Source organism: Sarcophilus harrisii, chromosome 1 (genome assembly GCF_902635505.1).
Source record: "Sarcophilus harrisii chromosome 1, mSarHar1.11, whole genome shotgun sequence".
Taxonomy (NCBI): domain Eukaryota; kingdom Metazoa; phylum Chordata; class Mammalia; order Dasyuromorphia; family Dasyuridae; genus Sarcophilus; species Sarcophilus harrisii.
The window spans coordinates 711465886-711486459 of NC_045426.1; the positions used below are offsets into that span (position 1 = coordinate 711465886).

At 45.8% G+C, this 20574-nt stretch overlaps 1 long non-coding RNA gene across 1 annotated transcript; it reads left to right on the forward strand.

Moving 5' to 3' along the window:
* The first annotated feature begins 1126 nt into the window (after positions 1 to 1126).
* LOC116420876 lies at positions 1127 to 19645 on the forward strand. The gene is made up of 3 exons (XR_004231328.1): positions 1127 to 1175; positions 2123 to 2238; positions 19579 to 19645. It is a non-coding gene; the product is annotated as an uncharacterized LOC116420876 (long non-coding RNA).
* The last annotated feature ends 929 nt before the right edge of the window (positions 19646 to 20574 follow it).

Sequence of the window (20574 nt, forward strand, 5' to 3'; positions counted from 1 at the left end):
AACCAGAAGTTGCGGGCTCTGTCTCTCCTACTTCGCAGTCCCTGCGGCCCGCTGTCCGGGCCTCCAGCTCAGACCCAGGGCCACTTTTCAAGCAGAGACTCCTCAGCCCCTGGGGCCCCGTGCAGAGTCACGGGACAGGCTCCTTCCTGCATGGCTCCCGCTCGGGGAGGCTCGAGGGAGAAATGGCCTTGAGCTCCCTCCGCCCGCCGCTCCTCGGTGGGTGGGAGCTTGCCCCTCTAGGGGCCCCAGGAGCCAGGGCTTTGAGGGATGGGACCTGGGGATGTGGCGCCGGCTCCGCCCGTCAGCCGCGCCCCAGCGAACGTCTCGCCCGTCCTGCTGCCGAGCCCAGAGGAGGAGGCCCGCCCGGAGTCAGGAAAAGAATCGCGGCGGGACCTAACCATCAGCCGGCGGAACCTTCACCGGGTCTGTTCTGTTATTTTCTCGCATGCCTGGTCCCTCCCCCCATGCCGTTTGTACTCCCTCTTGACCCGTCTCCTCAGCGGGCCCGTCACTTCTTCGCCCTGCTCACCATCCATGGTTTCTCCTTCAGGATCCTCCTCCTCTGCAGGCCGTCTCCCTCAAATTCTCACCAGCCCAGGGGCATGTCCGTCTGATGGGCGTCTCCTCCACGGCCGTGTCTCTCCCTCCACCGACCTGTCTCCCTCCGCCCTCCTGTCTCCTCCATGGGTCCTCTTCCTTCCTGGAGCAGGCATCAAATACGAGCCCGTCTCCCTCAAGGCCAAAATCTCCCCTCCCTTGAGCCCGTCTCCCTCAGGGGACTCCTTCTTGGGACAGCACCTTAGATATTCCATTTTCCCGCCTCCATATTCCGCATCTTCCCTCTGCTAATTGCCCCTCCCCCTTCTCTCGTCTCCTTCTGGCGGCCATGGGTCCGTGTGGGCGAGGCCTCACTGGCACCCACAGGCTCCGCCCTTGTTTGCATGATTTTCGGGTTTCTCCCTGGGACCAGGGCCGCTCAGGGCGAGCATCGTGTTCCCTCCCTTTGTTCCGCGATGCCATAACGCGGGCGAACTCTGAGACTGACTTCTCTTGGTGTAATTGTCACAGAGCGGTAATGGCCGGAGATCCGGGGCGCCTGGGCGGCCCCAATGAAGCCGGTTCCTCTGGCTGCAATGACGTCATGCAGTTAACCTGCATTGGGGCGGGTCCTTAAGGTCAGTGATTTATGAACATTCATCATTATTTCAGCACATTGGTCTTATAATTGTACCTATTTTTCTGACGGGTTTAAAACCTTGTGAGAGACGGGGCCGAGGCTTGGCTTTCAGAGGAGAGGGCCCCGGACCCAGAGCTTCATGACGTTCTCTCACGCTTGGGTGGAGCCCGCCCCTGGCCTGTCATAGGGGAAGGATGAGCCTCGTTCTCAGGCGCCAGAGGAGGCTTCGCCAGGACTGGGGGTAGAACTGTGGAGAGGCAGGCTGGTTCGCAGATTTCACAGGAGGAATTTGATAAGGCGCTTCCGGCGGGAGGACTGTTTCTGGGAGAAGTCCCAGGAGAGTGTGGGTCTCCTAGCTGCTAATAGGGATAATGAGCCCCCGCACCTTTGTTCTGCAAGGTTCTGGGCGGGGGAGTACAGTCTCCCTTCCTGGCTTCTCTTTGTGGCTCCTTCCCCATGACTCCCTCTGCCTTCATTCCCACAAGAAGGGTAATGCCCTCCCTCTTCATCTCTCACTCTGGGAATCCCCCTTCAAGGCTCAGCCCAGGCTCTTCCTCCTTTCCTGCATGTGGCAGGCTTGTTCCGGGATCTCTGGGTGTTAGTGCTTTCCCCAAAATGAGGGATTTTCCCACTTTTCATTTGGGGCAGTAGTTCTTGGCCCCTTTCTCCCCCAGGGGGATGGGGGTAACTTGTAGACAGCTTTGGGGTCTCTCCAGTGCTCACCCATGTCCCCAACCCTCAGGCCAGACCAGCATTCACAAATGCTTATGGAGTGAACGCTTGAACAAGATGCAGGGCCAACTATCTGATTCAGACTTGGGATGCTTGGTAAGTACCAGACTGGAGCATGTTGGAGTTTGAACATTGAGAACCAGTTCCGGGGCAGCCACATGGTTCTTCTGTAGGACACTCCTGGAATGTGCACAAATGTATCTGATGTTGTAGGAATTGTTAACATTCGGAGCTGTGGCTGTCACCTCCAAGGAGACCCCGGTGCCCTTCTCAGCAGGATCTGTGCAGGGATGTGTTGCGGGACAATCAGAGGAACCTGGCCTGCCTTGGTAAGCACAGATTTTCCTTGTCTCCCAATCTGTCAAGGGCTTTGCTTTCTTTCTTGGTATGAATTATGGGCTTTCCTGAGTGTTTTTATCTCTTGTTTTGCCTAACAGTTTTGAATCTTTATGGACTTGTTGTGAGGGAAAAGACCTTTGTTTTGTACCTCTCTAAAGTGATGCTCCTGAGGTTGTGCCTTATTCACTTTCTGTTCCCTCAGAGATAATATTTAATTATTTTTATATTATTGTATTATAGTATGATGTAATAATATAATGATTATTAAAAATAGTAATCTAACCCTAATATAGTTTTCTGAAGACATGAAAAGTTTCTAACCTGTTATCAGGATGTGTGTCAAATGATTTAATTTTTTTACCTGACTGCAACTCCAGTCTGTGACCCACTTCTCCCTAGTTCCAAAGACTACGAAGAGAGCATCTTATGGTTATACCCTTTAGGACTTCCTTGTTCACTTTTCCCAAGAGAGAGAAGGAACATAGTAGATGGTTTAATAAACGTTTATTGCATTATATTAAATCTGAGATGGTTCCCTGAACCACCTTTTTTCTATTTCCAACAAACAACATTTGCAACTTCCAAACCAGATATGATATACCAATAGGAACAAGGAATAAAACTTTGGATGCCAAAGGGAGATGTCTGATGAAGCCACCTGTCCATGTAAATAAGTGAAAACCAATTGGGGAAAAGATACAGCATACAACATCATGACTGGTCTTTAATAGGAATCACTTATAAAAGGTGGATCCAGGAAACTGCCCTTTTATCCCTTCCTAGGAATGTGGGGAAGAGTGGATTTTCTCTGGCAAGAGATCCTTCCCATTTATCCTTTCCTTGTTATCCTGTTATATATTTGTCATTCATTATTTATACCAAAGTCCTTGTCAAATTTTTCTTTGCATTATTTTCTAAAGGCTTTCCATGTTTTTATAATGAGTATGTTTATGGGGCTAGCTCAAAAGAAAAAGTTATATACTAAATAGTGCAATTGAGTCAGAGTATAATTATTTTGTTACTTTACTGCTTGCTATTCAGTTTCTAGCATTCCGCCATAAATGGGAACATGCCTGTTTCTTCAACTCTGAGAACATTGAGTTTTGTTGTTTTAATGATCTCTGCTATATGTTGGCGTTGATCCTCAGCGTTGTTCCAATTCATGCCTCTAGTTACTTAATTGATTAGTAAGGTTTGAATGATTTTTCAATTGATATTTAAATTTGTGTTTCTTTTTCATTTGGATTTTTCTCTTTATATTATTGGACGATTTATCTGTTATAGATAAGACAGTTTCTCTGACAAATATTTAAACTTTCCTTGTGAATTTAGCAATACTATATACCTTACCTCTGAGGGTAAGTATGTGAGTATGAGCCTTATCAGTTATTTGTTCTCAACCTTAGGTAACTAAAATTCTAAAATTATAGATGTGTTGCAGCCAGTATTGGTGGAGCAAAGTAGTTTTCACACTTAATGAAATCAAAGGCCTTTGATATAGTGAATTTATATATTGTGCAAATTCTTCTTCTATGTGCCCATCAACATGAGAATATTCATTTCTAAGATATGAATCTTTGTGTCAGGGAGAAGTTTGGGGACATTAAGAGGACATTTCATTTCCTAAAGGCATTTCAGCCTTTTCTCCTTTTCAGTTATTAGCCCAACTTATTCAGAACTTATTAAAAACTAATTCAAAACTAACAAGTTCTCACCTCTTTATTTAATATATGTATACAATGTTCCTCACTGGGAATCTCCCACTTGGGCAATGAAGGGAGGGAAGTACATGTTCTCAACTCTTGTCTGGGACCATCTTTTGTCCTTATAATTCCATAGCATGTTGTATTTTTGTTGTCATCATATATTTTGTTTGCTCTTCTTGCTTCCCTGGCAATAGTTCACCTAAGTCTTTCCTTCTTCCACTGATTCTCTCATTGTCATTTTTGAAGTGAGGTAATATTGTGTTATAGGAATGTATCTTAGACATCTGGAGGCCATGTGTCCCCCATCCATTAGCATCTCCAGTTTCAGTGAGAGAAATATCAATACTTCGTCTCTTTCATTCTAAATCATCATATAATTGGACCCCTAGATGATTCCCACCTGCTGAGTAAAAGAAAAACTTCAGCCTGATTAGACCAACATAAGACTACACCAGTCCAGGTGAGAGGTAGGTGGGTATAAGCACTTTGACCACAGATCAGTAATGCCCTTCAATACAGGTGGGCTGATTCAAAGATTCTGGTCCTATTAGATACTACAGGATAATACTAGAGTCCTTGTCCCCAGTGGGCCACCCTGGTAAAGAAGTCCATATATTGTCCTTATATTGACGTCTCCATGATTGCTGTTTCCTTTAAAAATACAACTCATAATGTTAGCCTCAGATCTATACTTTATACTCCAAAGTGAAATACCTGGCCCAGGTTGAGTTTCTTAGGCCCTGATACAAAGATTGGGTTGAGATTTCTTTTCCTCCTGCCTCATACACTCTGCTATTTGCCAGGGCCCACATGGGTAACCACGTTTATTCCCAGTGAGTAAAACGATTTCCATCGATTTGGAGGCCAATTCAGATTTCGCATGGTGGAAATTGGCAATAATCTAGTTCCCATCTGAATTAGTGCAAGGACACCATATATCATTGTTAGCACTGAATGTGGGTTTGATTCCACCTTGTTATATTTTGTGCAATCTAATTGGGTTGTCTTGAGCCTCCACAGGTAAGTCCAATTATACTCACTACTTCCCAACCACTCCCCTTCTCAGTCTGATTCAGACAGTATCTGCAGGACAGACTCAGTTAGCAACCATTGATGTTTCTCTTTGTCAGACCAAAACCCCGTCCCATTGTGCACATCCAACCTTTTGCTCAAGAGCCAAGCTGGGCTCAGAGGGACAGCTAACCATGGCCACCGATCGAATTGTTGAGGTCCTCCACAAATCCAGCAATCTCGAATGAAGAAAGTGTCAGCAACTGTCTGTATCAGGTTCTAGAAGCTATTATCTTATTTTTTTTTTTTTTTTTTAAATTTAGATAGCCTTTTATTTACAGGTTATATGCATGGATAACTTTACAGCGTTAACAATTGCAAACCTCTTGTTCCAATTTTCACCTCTTACCTCCACCCCTCCCCAGATGGCAGGATGACCAGTAGATGTTAAATACATTAAAATATAAATTAGATACACAATAAGTTATACATGACTAAAACGTTATTTTACTGTATAAAAGAATCAGACTCTGAAATATTGATCAATTAGCCTTGAAGGAAATCAAAATGCAGGTGGGCATAAATATAGGATTGAATTCAATGTAATGGTTTTAGTCATCTCCCAAAGTTCTTTCTCTGGGCGTAGTTAGTTCAGTTCATTACTCTCCATTGGAAATGATTTGGTTGATCTCGTTGCTGAGGATGGCCTGGTCCATCAGAACTGGTCATCATATAGTATTTTGTTGAAGTATATAATGATCTCCTGGTCCTCTCATTTCACTCAGCATCAGTTCATGTAAGTCTTTCAGGCCTTTCTGAAATCATCCTGTTGGTCATTTCTTTTTTTTTTTTTTTTTTTAATTTATTAATAGCCTTTTATTTACAGGATATATACATGGTAACTTTACAGCATTAACAATTGCCAAACCTCTTGTTCAATTTTCACCTCTTACCCCCCACCCCTCCCTAAATGGCAGGATGACCAGTAGATTTAAATATATTAAAATATAACTTAGATACACAATAAGTATATATATCTAAAACATTATTTTGCTGTACAAAAGAATCAGACTCTGAATTATTGTACAATTAGCTTGATGAAGGAAATCAAAAATGCATGTGTGCATAAATATAGGGATTAGAATTCAATGTAATGGTTTTAGTCATCTCCCAGAGTTCTTTTTCTGGGTATAGCTAGTTCAGTTCATTACTGCTCCATTAGAAATGATTTGGTTGATCTCGTTGCTGAGGATGGCCTGATCCATCAGAACTGGTCATCATCTAGTATTTTGTTGAAGTATATAATGATCTCCTGGTCCTGCTCATTTCACTCAGCATCAGTTCGTGTAAGTCTCTCAGGCCTTTCTGAAATCATCCTGTTGGTCATTTCTTACAGAACAGTAATATTCCATAATTTCATATACCACAATTTATTCAACCATTCTCCAACTGATGGACATCCATTCAGTTTCAGTTTCTAGTCACTACAAAAGGGCTGCTGTTGGTCATTTCTTACAGAACAGTAATATTCCATAATATTCATATACCACAATTTATTCATTCTCAACTGATGGACATCCATTCAGTTTCAGTTTCTCCCGCTACAAAAGGGCTGCACAAACATTCGTGCACATACAGGTCCCTTTCCCTTCTTTAATATCTCTTTGGGATATAAGCCTAGTAGTAACTCTGCTGGATCAAAGGGTACGCACAGTTTGATAACTTTTTGAGCATAGTTCCAAACTACTCTCCAAAATGGTTGGATTCGTGGAAGCTATTATCTTTCCCTAATAATGGGTTGTGAACCGGGGCTGCAAGGGCAAATGACAACAAGAATAATATGATATACATAATGTCACAGTAGAAGAAAAGATCAGCTTGTCTCAACACGTTTTTGTTTTGAGCTGTAGTCTCAAGTATCCTTTAGGAACTACAATCCATTCCTTAGGAGCCTCTACTGGTCCTTTAATTCGGGTGTGATGACTCCAGCCACGTTCACGGGTCCTCACAGCAGTGTCCGAAGTCAGGAGCGTTTGGAAAGGTCCCTCCCAATTCAGAGTCAACTTGTCTTCCCTCCAAGAGCGGATTAGGACCCAGTCCCCAGGTCTGAATCGGTGAACAGCAAAACCTAGAGGGAGAGTCTGAGCAACGAGACCTTTCAATTGTATATTTCGTAAATGATCTACACGGTTTACAATATAATTTCTCAAAAAGATATCTTTAGTCTCAAAAATTGGGTCTGACTTCTTTGGATTCAGTGACCCCAGGTATGGATGACAGAACAATAATTCATAAGGAGACAACCCAATATCCCTTTGAGGTTTTGTCCTAATCCTAAGCAAAGCTAAGGGAAGACACTTAGTCCAAGGCAACCGGATTTCTAAGGTTAATCTAGTAAGCTGTCTCTTAATCTCCTGATTCATCCTCTCTACCTTCACAGAGTACGGAGGGTACCAGGGAGTATGAAACTCCCAGGTTATCTCCAACGCCTTGACCATGGATTGTAAAGTCTAGCTGTAAAATGTGTACCCTGATCCAAATCAATGCGCTCCACCAATCCGTACCTCGGGATGATCTGCTCTAGGAGCATTTTGGCCACAGCTGATGTAGTAGCGTGGCTTAAAGGGTAGGCCTCCACCCAAGAGGTCAGATGGTCCACTATGACCGGCAAGTATTTGAGACACCCCACAGCAGGTAGTTCGGTATAATCCACTTGTATGCTCTGGAAGGGCCTAATGCCAGGGAGTCTTCCACCTGGTGGAGCTCGTCGGAGAGCTGCCTTATTCGTCCTTTGACAAATGAGACAGCCATCTACCACCTGACGAGCCAAAGTGTATAGTCCAGGTGTCACATACTTAGTGAGCACAGCATCACACAGGTTCTGAACATCCCAATGGCTGCCCTGATGTAAGTGTTGAAGTACATTCTCATACCTGCTTTGGTCAGTGCCTCTCGTCCGTCAGGCAAGAATCAGTATCCCTTAGCGTCCTCCTGGGCTCCAAGGGTCTGGAGCTTTTGCTTCTCACCTAGGGTATAGGATGGTGGAGGCATTTGTGGGGTTAGGGCTGGTATTAACACCATCATGTCCTCAGGACCAGCGGATCCTCCCTCTCCCGCTTGCTTTGCCTCTTCATCTGCCAAACGATTTCCTTTAGCTGTGAAGGAATCTCCAGCCTGGTGCCCCTTAATATAAACAACAGCTATATGCTTAGGCAACATCAAATTAGTCAAAACCTCGGTCACCAAGGCCTCATGTGCCAGTCCCTTACCCTTACTGTTGACTATACCTCGTTCCTCCCAGATTTTCCCCAATACATGTACTACTCCCCAGGCATACTTAGAGTCTGTGTAAATTGTTCCACTCTTTCCACTTAGCTTTCTCAATGCCTGATTAAGGGCATACAGCTCACAAGTTTGGGCTGACCAGCTATCAGGTAGGGATCCTGACTGAACTACTGATAATCCTCCTCCTTCAATGATAGCATACCCATTCTGTCTTTTTCCTTTTACTACTCATGAGGAACCATCTATAAACCAACAAATTTCAGTTGAGAGAGTTTCCTCTTGTAAATCTTCCCTCACTTTAGTCTGTAAATCCACTACATCAATACAATCATGTTCTAATAATGTATGTTCTCCAGGAGAGGCAGACAGAAAACTGGCCGGATTCAAATCTGCATCTTGTGTTAACACTAGATCATCTTTTTCAAGCAGGATGGCCTCATATTTTAGTATTCTAGAATCAGTTAACCACCTCCCAGCCCTTTGATTCAGGATTGACCGGACTTGGTGAGGGGCACACACAATCAAACTTCCCCAATAGTTAATTTTCTACTTTCTTCCACTAGAACAGCTGTTGCTGCCACTGCCTGTATGCATGAAGGCCATCCCCTTGGTACAGGATCTAGAAATTTTGATAAGAAGGCTACTGGGTGCCTCTGACCTCCCCTTATCTGGGCTAACACTCCCAAGGCCACCCCTTGCTCAGTATTAACAAACAGATAGAAAGGTTTCTCCAAGGACAGCAACATTGCTAGGGCTCTCCTCAAATTCTCAAAATCTTCTTGTGTTTCAGGGCTCCATTCTATTTGGTCAGGCTTTTCTTCCAACAAATATATATATAAAGATTTAGTCAACAATGCATATTCATTAATCCAATTTCTGCAATAGCCTACCAGTCCCAAGAATTTCCTGAGTTCTTTTTTTGTCTTAGGCCTGGTCATCTGGAGTATTCCCTCAATTCTAGTTGAATCGAATTTCTTTTGTCCCTCACTTATCAGATGTCCCAAATATTTCACTGTCCTCTCTGCAAACTGTAATTTTTCTTGTGATACTTTTAGTCCCTTTTGACACAGAAAATTAAGTAAATTAATAGTGGTTTGGGCTACACAATCTCTTTTCCTCCCCTTTATAAGCAAGCCATCTACATACTGCAATATTTTAGTCCCCTTATTCGGGTATACACAATTTTCTAATATCCTTTCTAATACTTGCCCAAACAAATTGGGTAACTCAGTATATCCTTGTGGAAGTACATTCCAATGATACTGTTGTTTCCTCCCAGTGTCCGGATCTTCCCATTCAAAAGCAAAAATATTTCTACTCTCTTCTGCCAGGGGACAACTCCAAAATGCATCTTTTAAATCTATCACACTAAACCATGAAGTGTCCTCTGGTATTTTCCCCATTAGGGTATAAGGATCTGGGACTACTGGGTGTGAGGGGAGAACTATCTTATTGATCTCTCTCAAGTCTTGTACCATCCTATAAGTTCCATCTTTTTTTCTTACAGACAGAATAGGAGTATTATATGGTGAAATGCAGGGTTCAATAAAATTTGTATCTAACAACCTCTTTATAACAGGCTGAAGACCCTTTCTTCCTTCTAAAGGGATAGGATATTGCCTCACCTGAACAATAGGTACCCGGTCTCTAATCCTCACTCAGATGGGAGGGATCATAAGACGCCCTGGGTTCTCAGGATCTGCCCACTCCTGAGGATCAATTTGGTTTTTATCTATTTCCCTCATAACATTAGTCCGACAGGTACCAACAATGATTCTTTTTTTTTTAATAGGCTAATTATTTAGGATATTCTGAGGTGACTAATCTTAAGATTGAAACCTCTTCTTAATTACATCTTACTCCATCCTCTATGAGGATGACCTAGATTTAAAGTATATTCAACATATCTAGATACCATCAGTACTCTATGACGACATTATGCTTCAAAGACATCAGGGACTTGAAATTTTTCTCCCTTAACCCTAGACACACCAGGGTTCTAGTTGATAATTTTTTTCCCTGTTGGTATCCTGGGTAACTGAAGTTCTGTCTGCTCCTGAATCTACTAAAAATACTAACTCCTCTTTAGAGGGGCCCACCCATAAATTTTCAAAGGGCTCTGGGTGGGATTTATCAATAGGCCCCTAACCCCTAAATCCTCCAAAATTCCATCAATGAAACCACTTGTTCCTCCTCTTTCCTTTTTGAGCATTCTCTGGAATAATGCCCTTGTTTCCCACATGTCCAGCATTCCACACTCAGGTCTCTTGGCTCACCTCTCCTCTGCTGATTCCCCCTTGGTTTCCAATCTTTCCTGGGTCCCTTATAGCCCTCCCTTAGCAATTGGGTTTCTGAGCTCCCTGGATCTGCTGGATTTATTTTTTCCTCTCTCTCCTCTTTCTCTCTGCTTCTCCCCATTCCCTCCTTTGTCTCTTTTCCTGATCCCGCTCTTGTCCCTCCTTATATAAATTTTGGTGGCTTCCTCCAGGAGGTCCCAAAGGAGATCATCCAGCCCTCAATTTTCTGCAATTTCTTGTTTATATCTGGCCAAGAGTTGGACACAAACTGTATCTTCAGTGTCTGCTCACCCTCAGGATTATCAGGGTCGGTCCCAGAATACTTCCTCATGCCTTCTCTAACCCTTTCTAAGTAATTAGCAGGTGATTCATCTTTTTCCTGAGCAATGTCTAGTGCTTTGTTTATATTTTGTCTCTTCAGAAAAGCATCTCTTATCCCTACCACTATCAGTTTTCTCAAATCCTGCATATTCTGCCTGTGGGCTTGATTATTGCCATCCCAGCCTGGGATATTTCAGTTCTGCCAGGACTGCTCCCTCATTCAGGGGTAGATGTCCCCTATCCCACTCCCACATAGCTTCCGCCCGAATTGAGCATAGCTCTTGGGGAGTAAATAATATGGATAATATATCCATTAACTCTGCCCAAGTATTTAAGCTGGGGCCCAGGAACAGATCCAGCTGCTTTGATGCCCCAACTGAATCCTCCATAATGGAGACTAATTCTTTTTTAAATGTCCTAACTTCAGTACTAGATAAAGGGACATTTACACATCTAAATACCTCCTTGGGCTCCACCCAACGGGACCTCCCTGAGGGGAAACATATTTTCTGTTGGACTCCTAGATTTCTGCTGGAGTGTGCCTGCCTCCTCCCTAAATGGGAGGTTCTGTATGTCTCTCTTCAACTGATATAATTCCTTTGCAATAGCAGCATGTGACCTCTCTTTATCCTCTTCTCTGGGGGTTGTGGGGGCCACAGGAGAGACATCTCCAACTGGGGGCGGGGCTTCTACTGGTTGTACTCCCACTGGGGGTGGGATGTAGGGAAGGGGAAGGGCATCTAAAGGGTCCCAGTTCTGCTTCTCCTCTTTGTTTTTCTCCACCTCTTTGCTTTTTATTTCCTTTGTCTCAGCCCCATTTTCCTTTTCTTCTGTTTCTATTTTCTGAGGCCAACTAAGAAAAATTTTGGCTGGCCCATCAAGCCAGAGATTAGCATAAGAAGACTCCTCTGGACTGAATGGATTTTTACCATTAACAAATAAATTTAACTGCTGACACACCCAATCCTCTGAGGAGCCATACTTGGGCCATATTATTCCTCCCCCTACTTCTTGGTCTCCCCAAACTAAGCAGCAGTATTTAATCAAGTTCTTTTGACTTTTCCCTTTGTACTTTGGGACATTGTCCCAATTATTAAACAGACTCCCAAGGGGACTATCTGTAGGAATTCCCTCCATCTTGTCCTGACATACAACTTTGCACTGTGATCTTCCCATATTCTCAGTACTGGTGTAGGTCACCCTCACAACCAACAGTCACCCGAGAGTGAGTGCTCTCTAAAGCCCTTTCCTTGGGGTCTGAGCAGTCCTCCACTTCTTTTAGAGAACTTGTCTCTCTTGTCTCTTGTCTCTCCCTCGGGCCAAGAGACCTCCAGGTTCCGACTCACGCTTATCTCTCTAGCTACGTGTAGATCTTCTAGACTGTGTCGGCTGTCAGGACTTGTCTATTGTCTTCTTTCTCCTTTTTTTTTTTTTTTTTTTTTTTTTTTTACCAAGTTCCCCTGCTTTGAGTTGTTAAGGCTTCCAGGGAGGAAGCAGTGGTCTGAAACCAATGGCTGTTGGACCAAATTATCCGTGGGTGCGCCTGCCGCTGGCTCAGGACCCTGAAGACGATCCCGGATGAGCCCCCAAGTCTGTGTGGTATGGTTTTATCCAAAATTAAATTCTCAGGCACATCTCAAGGTATAAAACAAAAGATTTATTAGAACCTCATGAGGGCCGGGCAGTCATCCAGACTCCGAGCAAAAGGGATGTGTCCAGAACCAGAGAGCTGCCCACCAGTGCCCCTTTGCCCCCAGAATACCTCCAAAAACCAGACCCCACCCCAGTACCCCTTCCCATTCTGACTGGCTACATAGGTTGTGTTCCCTGATTAGAAATTGGAATGCTGACAGGTTATAAATCTTTCTGTCCTTCTATCCCTCCTCTACCGCATGATTTTCAAGAAACTGAAACTTAGGCCTATAGGTTTGAAGTACTATAGGGTTATGAGAGATCTTCACTTCAGCTACTTGCATTCACCTTGAAGCGTCTACTTACATTGAAAGCAATTTTTTCCAGAAGATCCCAATTGTTTCCAGAAGATGACAGTTGTTTCCAGAAGATCCCAATTTAACTCTGTCCCTGTTTCCAGCTCCTTTTGGTTAGTTCCATGGGCAGCCATCCTGGGAGAGGATAAGCCAGGGCCAGAACCAGGAGAGAAGCCCAAGGCAGATGAAGGTCAAAGGAACCAGGGAAGGCCTGCAGTACATTTACAAAGTCAGGTGAATCCAACCAGCTCAGGAGGAGCTGGCTGAGGGACTGGCATTCTGAAATTCAGGCCCGTTCTCAGTCCCTATGTCCAAGGGCCCCCCATCAGCAATTGGGGCCCAAAAAGGACTAGGCATCGATGGCAACAGAGGTCAAGGCCAGCACACCATGGCCAAGGTCCAGCTGGGCTGGCCGAGGCAGCAGGCAGATACAGGCCTCAGGCTGCAGTTGGCCCAACACAGCCCACCTCATGGTAGGAAAGGGTCCTGCCAGAGGCAGACCATCCTCAAGGGCCACTGCAGCCTCCGGCTCCCGGCATTTCTCTGAGCAGACATAGCCCAAGATGGTCAAAGAGTGGGAACCATCTAGCAGCCTGGTCTTAAGATGCCCCATCTCTGTTGGTGGACCATGGCTAGCCCTATGGGTTCCCCTCCATCCTCTAGCAGCCCCTCTCATCCTGGTGCCGCAGCTGGCATGTCTGCCACACAGAAGCCAGGAATTCCCCTCCAGCAGGGGCTGCTGGATGGCTCCCAAGTCCCCCAACCTCCGGGCCCTCAAGGTTCCAAGCTTCTGTCCTTCAAGTTCCACGGCTACAAGGAAGGCTCCAACAAGCTACACTGGGCCTGGGCAGTAGGTCAGTTTACATTTAGGGCAAATGATTCTAAGGTCTGGCTGTCCAAGAAATGGTCCCAGGTCTCCTCAACCCCCCTTTGCCCCCCCGCCCCACCTGAAAAGAAAGGGGCCTGCAGGGGCTGCTTTGGATCTAACTGAGGGTCTGCCCAATGGCCTCTAAGTCCTTCTTTGTTACCATGGGGCATCAGCTGGGCTTGAAGGGACCCCAAACTCTACAACTCCTGGAAGAGACAAATTCTCCTGGAATCCCGCCCCTGCAAAGCCCCTGCTTGAGGAAAAACAGCTTCCTTCTGGGATGGAGGTGGGGCTGGCTGAGGTGGAGATGACAATCTCCTTACACTGGAGAAACTCCCATTCAACTGAAGATTTTCCTATTCTTTCCAGAAAGCTAATCTCAGTACCCCCAACAGGTCTGGGCTTGGAGCCAAAGGGAACCAAAAAATTGATTTAAACCCTCTCCTTGCCAGAACTAAGATTCAAAATCATCTTCCCTTTTGGCAAACCTCGCTGGGAAATATTCTGCTCCATTTGACCCTCCCTGTATCCTCACCTATCCTCCCCTGAAAAAGTTATGGCTTTCTTGGGATCTCCCCAAAACTTTCATTCAGAACAAAGGCTGACTCCCCAGTCCCTTCTTTTGCCAGTCCAGCTTTTGGGGTTTCCTATTTTTGGGCCCAGAAAGGGGTTTTAACTCCCCTAAAGCCGGTCCCAGGGGTTGCAGGGGCCAGCCCCCTCTCTGGGAACCCCACTAGACCCCATCATTTCCTCCCTGGAAACCCTGGCCTCAACTTTTGGTTCCCTGACCTCCTCAGGGTGACAGGGGCCTGGGGTCCCAGCTCTCCGGGGAGTGGGGCCCTCCAGGCCGGCCCGCTCTCTCCCTCCCAAGGGGCACTCCGGCCCCCTCTGGGCAGGCTCTTCCTAGTCCTCTTTCCCCAGCTCTTGGGGAAGGATGATGGAGATGAACTGACTGCAGGGCGCCTGGGCTCGACCTGCCCCTGCCAGGGGTCACCGTGAGCCCCGGGAGGAAGGGAAACTGGGAAGGGAAGGTGCCCAGGCTCCGACTGGGGTCCCAGACCAGGCCCGGCCCCCCCTCGGACAGGGGCACCCGGGCTGGGAAACTATTCAAAGAAGTAGGGGTGTGGGGGCCTGCCCGGCCTGGCCCTGGCACCACCCTGGGTCCAATCCGTGCTCTTCTGAGGTCCCTTATTCTCCAGGTGTCGTCAAATTCAAGGTCAAAGGGCCAAACAATTTGGCCCAAATAAAGGCGAACAAGGCCAGGGGTTTCTTTGTTGCGAAAGAGGGCTCTTCCCCGTCCCGGACGGGGGTATTTTCCAACTTGCCCCCGTGGCCCCTGGATCCAGGGCCCCCGGGAAGGCGGCGGGGACTCTTGCCCGGGGCGGGTCATGACCGGCGGCCCTAAATTAGGTCCCAGGGAGGGCCGGGACAAGGGGAACAGCCGGCCTCGGGGTGTGGCCCGGGGGCTGCCCGGGTGGGGGGGCCCGGGCGGGACTGGCGGCACCACCGGCTCCCCATCTCTCCTGCCCCTCCCCCCCCCGCCCCCCTTCCTTACCCTGCCCTTCCCTACCCTGCTCAAGGGAATGTAAATGTACCTCAATTAATTAACTATTAATGAAAATATATGATTATAAATTATTATTTTATTGTTTTTATTAAATCTGTTCTATATTATTAATAAATTATAAAATATTAATGATAATATATAATAATTTGCCAAACCGATTCCCTTATTCTAACCTTGGGACTTCCCAGGGTCACTGGGAATCTTTGCACTCCTCCCGGCCCAAACTTCACTTCCCATAAGGGCCTCGGTTCCCGCGGGGCGACGGCATCCCGTGGTTCCCTTCAAAGGCCCCGGAACCAGGTGGGGCTCCTCCCTCCCCCCCCGGTCCCTCGGCCACTTTTGTCTCCGCCTCCCAGCTCAGACCCAGGAGCCGCCGCCTCCGAAGCCCGAGGGCCCCTCTCGGCCCCCTCGGGCCCGTGCCGAAGTCACCGGGATGGAACTCCTTCCTGCCGCTTTGTGGCTCCCGCTCCGGGGGAGGCTCCGAGGGGGAGAAATGGCCGCCGGGCTCCCTCCGCCCGCCGCTGCCTCGGTGAGTGGGGGCCCCTGGGGGCCCAGGCCAGGACCACGGGGACCAGGGACCTGGGGATGTGGCGCCGGCTCCGCCCATCAGCCCCGCGTCCAGGATCCCCTTGTCCCTGCCGGGCCTAGGAGGGAGGCCCCCGGGAGTCAGGGAAAGGGGTCAGGGCGGGATGTCATCAATGGCGGAACCTTCACTTGCCTCCTGGGTCTGTTCCTGCCATTTTCTCCCTTGTCCCTGGTCCCCTCCCCCCACCCGCCCGCCATTTTGCCTCCCTCCGCCGGCCCGTCTCCCTCCGCGGTTCCGTCTCCCTCCGCGGGACTCCTTCTCGGGGACAGCGCCCAGAATCGGCTCCCGTCCCTTTCCCACCCCTTTTCCCACCTTCCCTCTGAATTCCTCCTCCTCCGTCTCCAGCTACGCGGCCTGTGGGTCTGTGTGGGCGCGGGGCTCTCCTTAAACCTTGAGGCTCCGCCCCTTGTTTTGCCCCAGTTTTCGGGTTTTCCCCCTGGGACGGGGGCCCTGGGGGCAGGGATCGTGTTTCCCCCTTTTTCCCGCGATGCCAGGGCAGGCTTAGGACTGGCTTCTCTTTTTAATTGTCAAGGCCGGTAACAGGAAAAGGGGAAACCAAGGCCCTGGCGGCCCCAATGAAAAGGCCGGTTTCCTCCTGGGCTTGCGCGGGTTCCCTGCATTTTGGGGCGGGTCCCAAAGGTCAGTGATTTAGAACATTCATCCAATTTGGGCAATTTTTTCCCTTATAATTTTACCTATTTTTCCTGATGGGTTTAAAACCTTTGGGAGGCGGGGCCCAGGGCCCCAGAGCAAGGAGGGCCCCGGACCCGAGCTTGGCGTTCTCTCACCCTTGGGGGAAGCCCCTGGCCTGTCCTGGTCATGGGAAATTTCCTCGTTCTCGGGGGCGCCAGGAGAAACCCCAATGGGGGGGCTGGGAGGCGGGCTGGTTGGGCCCCCGGGAGGGGTTGGGGTCCCTCAAGGGCAGCTTCCGGGGAGGACTGTTTCTGGGAGAAATTTGGGAAGGTGTGGGTCCCTAGCTGTTAATAGGGATTGACCCCACCCTTTTTCTGCAAGGGCCGGGCGGGAAGTACAGTCTCCATTCTGGCCTTCCTTTGGCTCCCTTTCCCAGGCTCCCTCTGCCTTCAATTGAAGGGTGTGTTCCCTCTTTTCCTCTCTCCCGGGTCCCCCTTCAAGGCTTGGATTTACCTCCTTCCGTGCATGGGCTTGAGCTTTTGGATCCCTCCGGGTTGTTAACCCCAAAATGATTTTCCCCTTTTTTTGGGGCAGTAGTTTTTTGTTTTCTCCCCAGGGAGAGGGGGTCTTGTAGACAACTTTGGGTTCCTCCAGTGCTCACCATGTCCCCCCTCAGGCAGAACCCAGCATTCACAAATCTTTATGGGTGAACAGCGAACAAGGATGCAGGGGCCCATCGTTTAACTTTAAGGGTTGGCAGTAAGTACGGACTGGGTGTTGGGTTTGGGCAGGAGCCCTTCCCAAGGTTCCGGGGCCCCCTGGTTTTTCTGAAGGGGTTCCCCGGGTTCCAAACCCTTCTGAGTTTCGGGAATTGTTTGTTTGGGTCAAACCTCCAAAGGAGCCCGGGTGCCCCCCTCGGCAAGGATTGGGGATGTGCTGCCCCGGACAACCGGAGGGACCACCAGCCTGCCTTTCAGGAAGGGTGCCCTTGTTCCCAATCTGGGGCTTTCCTTTCTTTCTTGGTATGAATTTAGGCTTTCCGGTGTTTCTTTTTCTTGTTTTGGACAGTTAGAATCTTTTGGCCTTCCCAGGGAAAGGCCTTTGTTTTACCTCTAAAGTTTTGGGTTGTACCCTTCTTCCTTTTTTCCAAGGGATAATATTTAATTATTTTTATATTATTAAAGTATGATGTAATAATATAATAATTAATTTAAAATAAATAATCTCCTAATTATAGTTTTCCGAAGACGAAAGGTTTTCTTCCTGTTATCGGGATTGTTCAAATGATTAATTTCTTTCTGACTACAACCCAAGTCTGTGACCCACTTCCCCTGGTTTCAAAGACTGGAAGAGGCATCTTTGGGACTTTCCAATTCATTTTCCCGAGAGAAAAACCTAGTAGTGGTTTTAATAAATGTTCATTTCCTTATTCTGGAATGGTTCCCAGACCACCCCTCTTTTCTATTTCCAAAAACAGGAACTTGTAATTTTCAAACCAATTAGAATACCAATAAGGAACAAGGAATAAAACTTGGGATGAAAGGGAGATGTCTGAAAAAGCACCTGTCCGAAATTAAGTGAAAACCAGATGGGAAAAGGTACAGCATTGGGAACATCTGGGTGGTTTTTAAATAGGAATCACTTATAAAATGTGGATTCAAGGAAACTTCCCTTGTTCCCTTCCCAGGAATGTGGGAAGAGTGGATTTTCTCTGGCAAAGAGGTCTTTCCCATTCATCCTTGTTTATCCTTTAAATATTCGTCATTCATTATTTTATAAACAAAAGTCCTTGTCAAATTTTTCCTTTATTTTTATAAAACCCATGTTTTTATAATAGGTTTTTGGAACCAGCTCAAAAGAAAGGATTATAACTAAATATTTGAATTGGTCAGGAGTATTGGTTTTTACAAACTTTTATTCAGTTTCCTAACATTCTGCCATAAATTAAGGTACCTGTTTCTTACTTCAAACATTGAGTTTTTTGTTTTTGGGATCTCTGCCTGTTTGGGTTGATTCTCAACGTTGTTCCAATTTCCATCCCTGTGTTTTAATTGATTAAAAGGGTTTGAGTGATTTTCAATTGACATTTAAATTTTGTTTCTTTTTCCATTTGGATTTTTTCTCTTTCATTCTTGGCCATTTTGTATTTATAAAATGGGCAGTTTCTCAAAAAATTTTCCTTTAATTTGGTAATACTATAACCTTACCTCTGAGGGTAAGTCACCGGGAGCCTTATCAGTTATTTTTCTCAATTGGTAACTAAAATTCTAAAATTATGATGGTTCCGCCAGTATTTGGGGAGCAAAATAGTTTTCACATTAATAAATCAAAGCCGATATAGTAACTTTTTTTTATCTAAATTCTTCTTCCATGTGGAAAAACCCTTTGGGAGAATATTTGTATGTATGATATGAATCTTTTGTGTCAGGAGGGTTTGGGGCATTAAGGGGACATTTCAGTTCTAAAAAACGTTTTCAGCCTTTTTCTCCCTAATTAAACATTCAGAACTTATTAAAATAATTCAAAATAACAAGTTCTCACCCCAAAATATGTATACATTGTTCCTCACTGGGAATCTTCCACTTGTGCAAATGAAGGGAGGGAAGTACATGTTCTCAACTCTTGGCTGGGACTATCCTTTGTCCTTATAATTACATAGTAGGTTTATTTTATTTTCAATCTTATCTTTTGTTTGCTCTTCTTATTTCCCTTAATGGTTCCACTAACTCTTTCCTTCTTCACCGAATTCTTCATATTTGTCATTTTTAAAGTAAGGTAATTTTTTTAAAATGTATCTTAGACATTCCCCAATAGAACCTATTAATTTTTTTTATCAGAAAAGAGCTAGGATGAATGTTTTGATGAATGCAAGAGTTTCTTTTCTGTTTTAGACTTTCTTGTAGTGTTGGTATAGAAACTTAATATAAAGTGTAAAAGCTCATTATAGTACACTTAATATGTCCTATATTGTTATTTATTATTTGATAATCTTTATTGATTGAGGAGATAGAAGATATGTTTAAGTGTAATTGCAGGAAATGGAATATTTACATTTTTCTCTCTTTCAGGTTGGGACAGTAGGTCTGAAATCAAACAGACAATCCCAAAGCTGGACATTTCTTTGGAGGAATTAAGGCCAGGTCTTATAAGGGATGGTTCTTGGACCCGTGAAGTTGAGTCAAATCTGGAATTAGGCCCAACTAGTGGAAATAATAAATGGAATGTAATGAATGTGGCAAGACTTTCAGCCAGGGAGAATTATCTTACTCAGTACAGGAAAAATCCTTATGGGGAGAAACTTCCAAATGAATTAGACTGTGGGAAGGCCTTCTGCTGGAAGACAGACCTCATTTGATATCAGATGATCCATACTGTGAAATATACTAAGAATGTAATGACTATGGGAAGATTTTCTGCCTGACTACAGCTCTGAATTTACATTGAAGAATTGTTATTGGAGGAAAATCTTATTAGTGTAATAATTTGTAAAGGCCTTTGCCTGGAATCAAAGAACTTACTCAAAAATCAAAAGATTCATACCGGACACAAACCTTCTAAGTGCAGTGAAGGTGTTAGAACTTTCCTTCAAAGGGGCCTCCCTTGATATTAGAATATTCTCCTAGAGATAAACCGGCAAGGTGTTCTGCCATATTACAGTTCTGATCGGGGCATAATCCCGGGAAAGCCTTATGAATGTAAGCAATGGGGAATCTTTTGCTTGGAAAAAAAGTAGGATATAGACAAACCCTAAAGTGCTCCAATCCAAAAGTGTCCTTAAGAACAGAAGAAGCCTAAACACCTTAAATGACTTTCCAGAAATTGATGGAATATCCAATGGATGCGTCCAGTGTTGGGGTTATTTACCTTATCTTACAACCATTATGTGACATTTTAACTGGAAACAGTGCTTTAAACTCACCACGCCAGCTTGCAAAAGAAGCTCAAGAGATTTTTGAGAGAGGTTGAAGTGTGTGGTTGAAAGTCACTGAAATATCCTTAGAAATATCAGTTTTTTACTACACAAGAGGCACCCACAGCATTCCTTCATCAAGCAGACAGTGTGA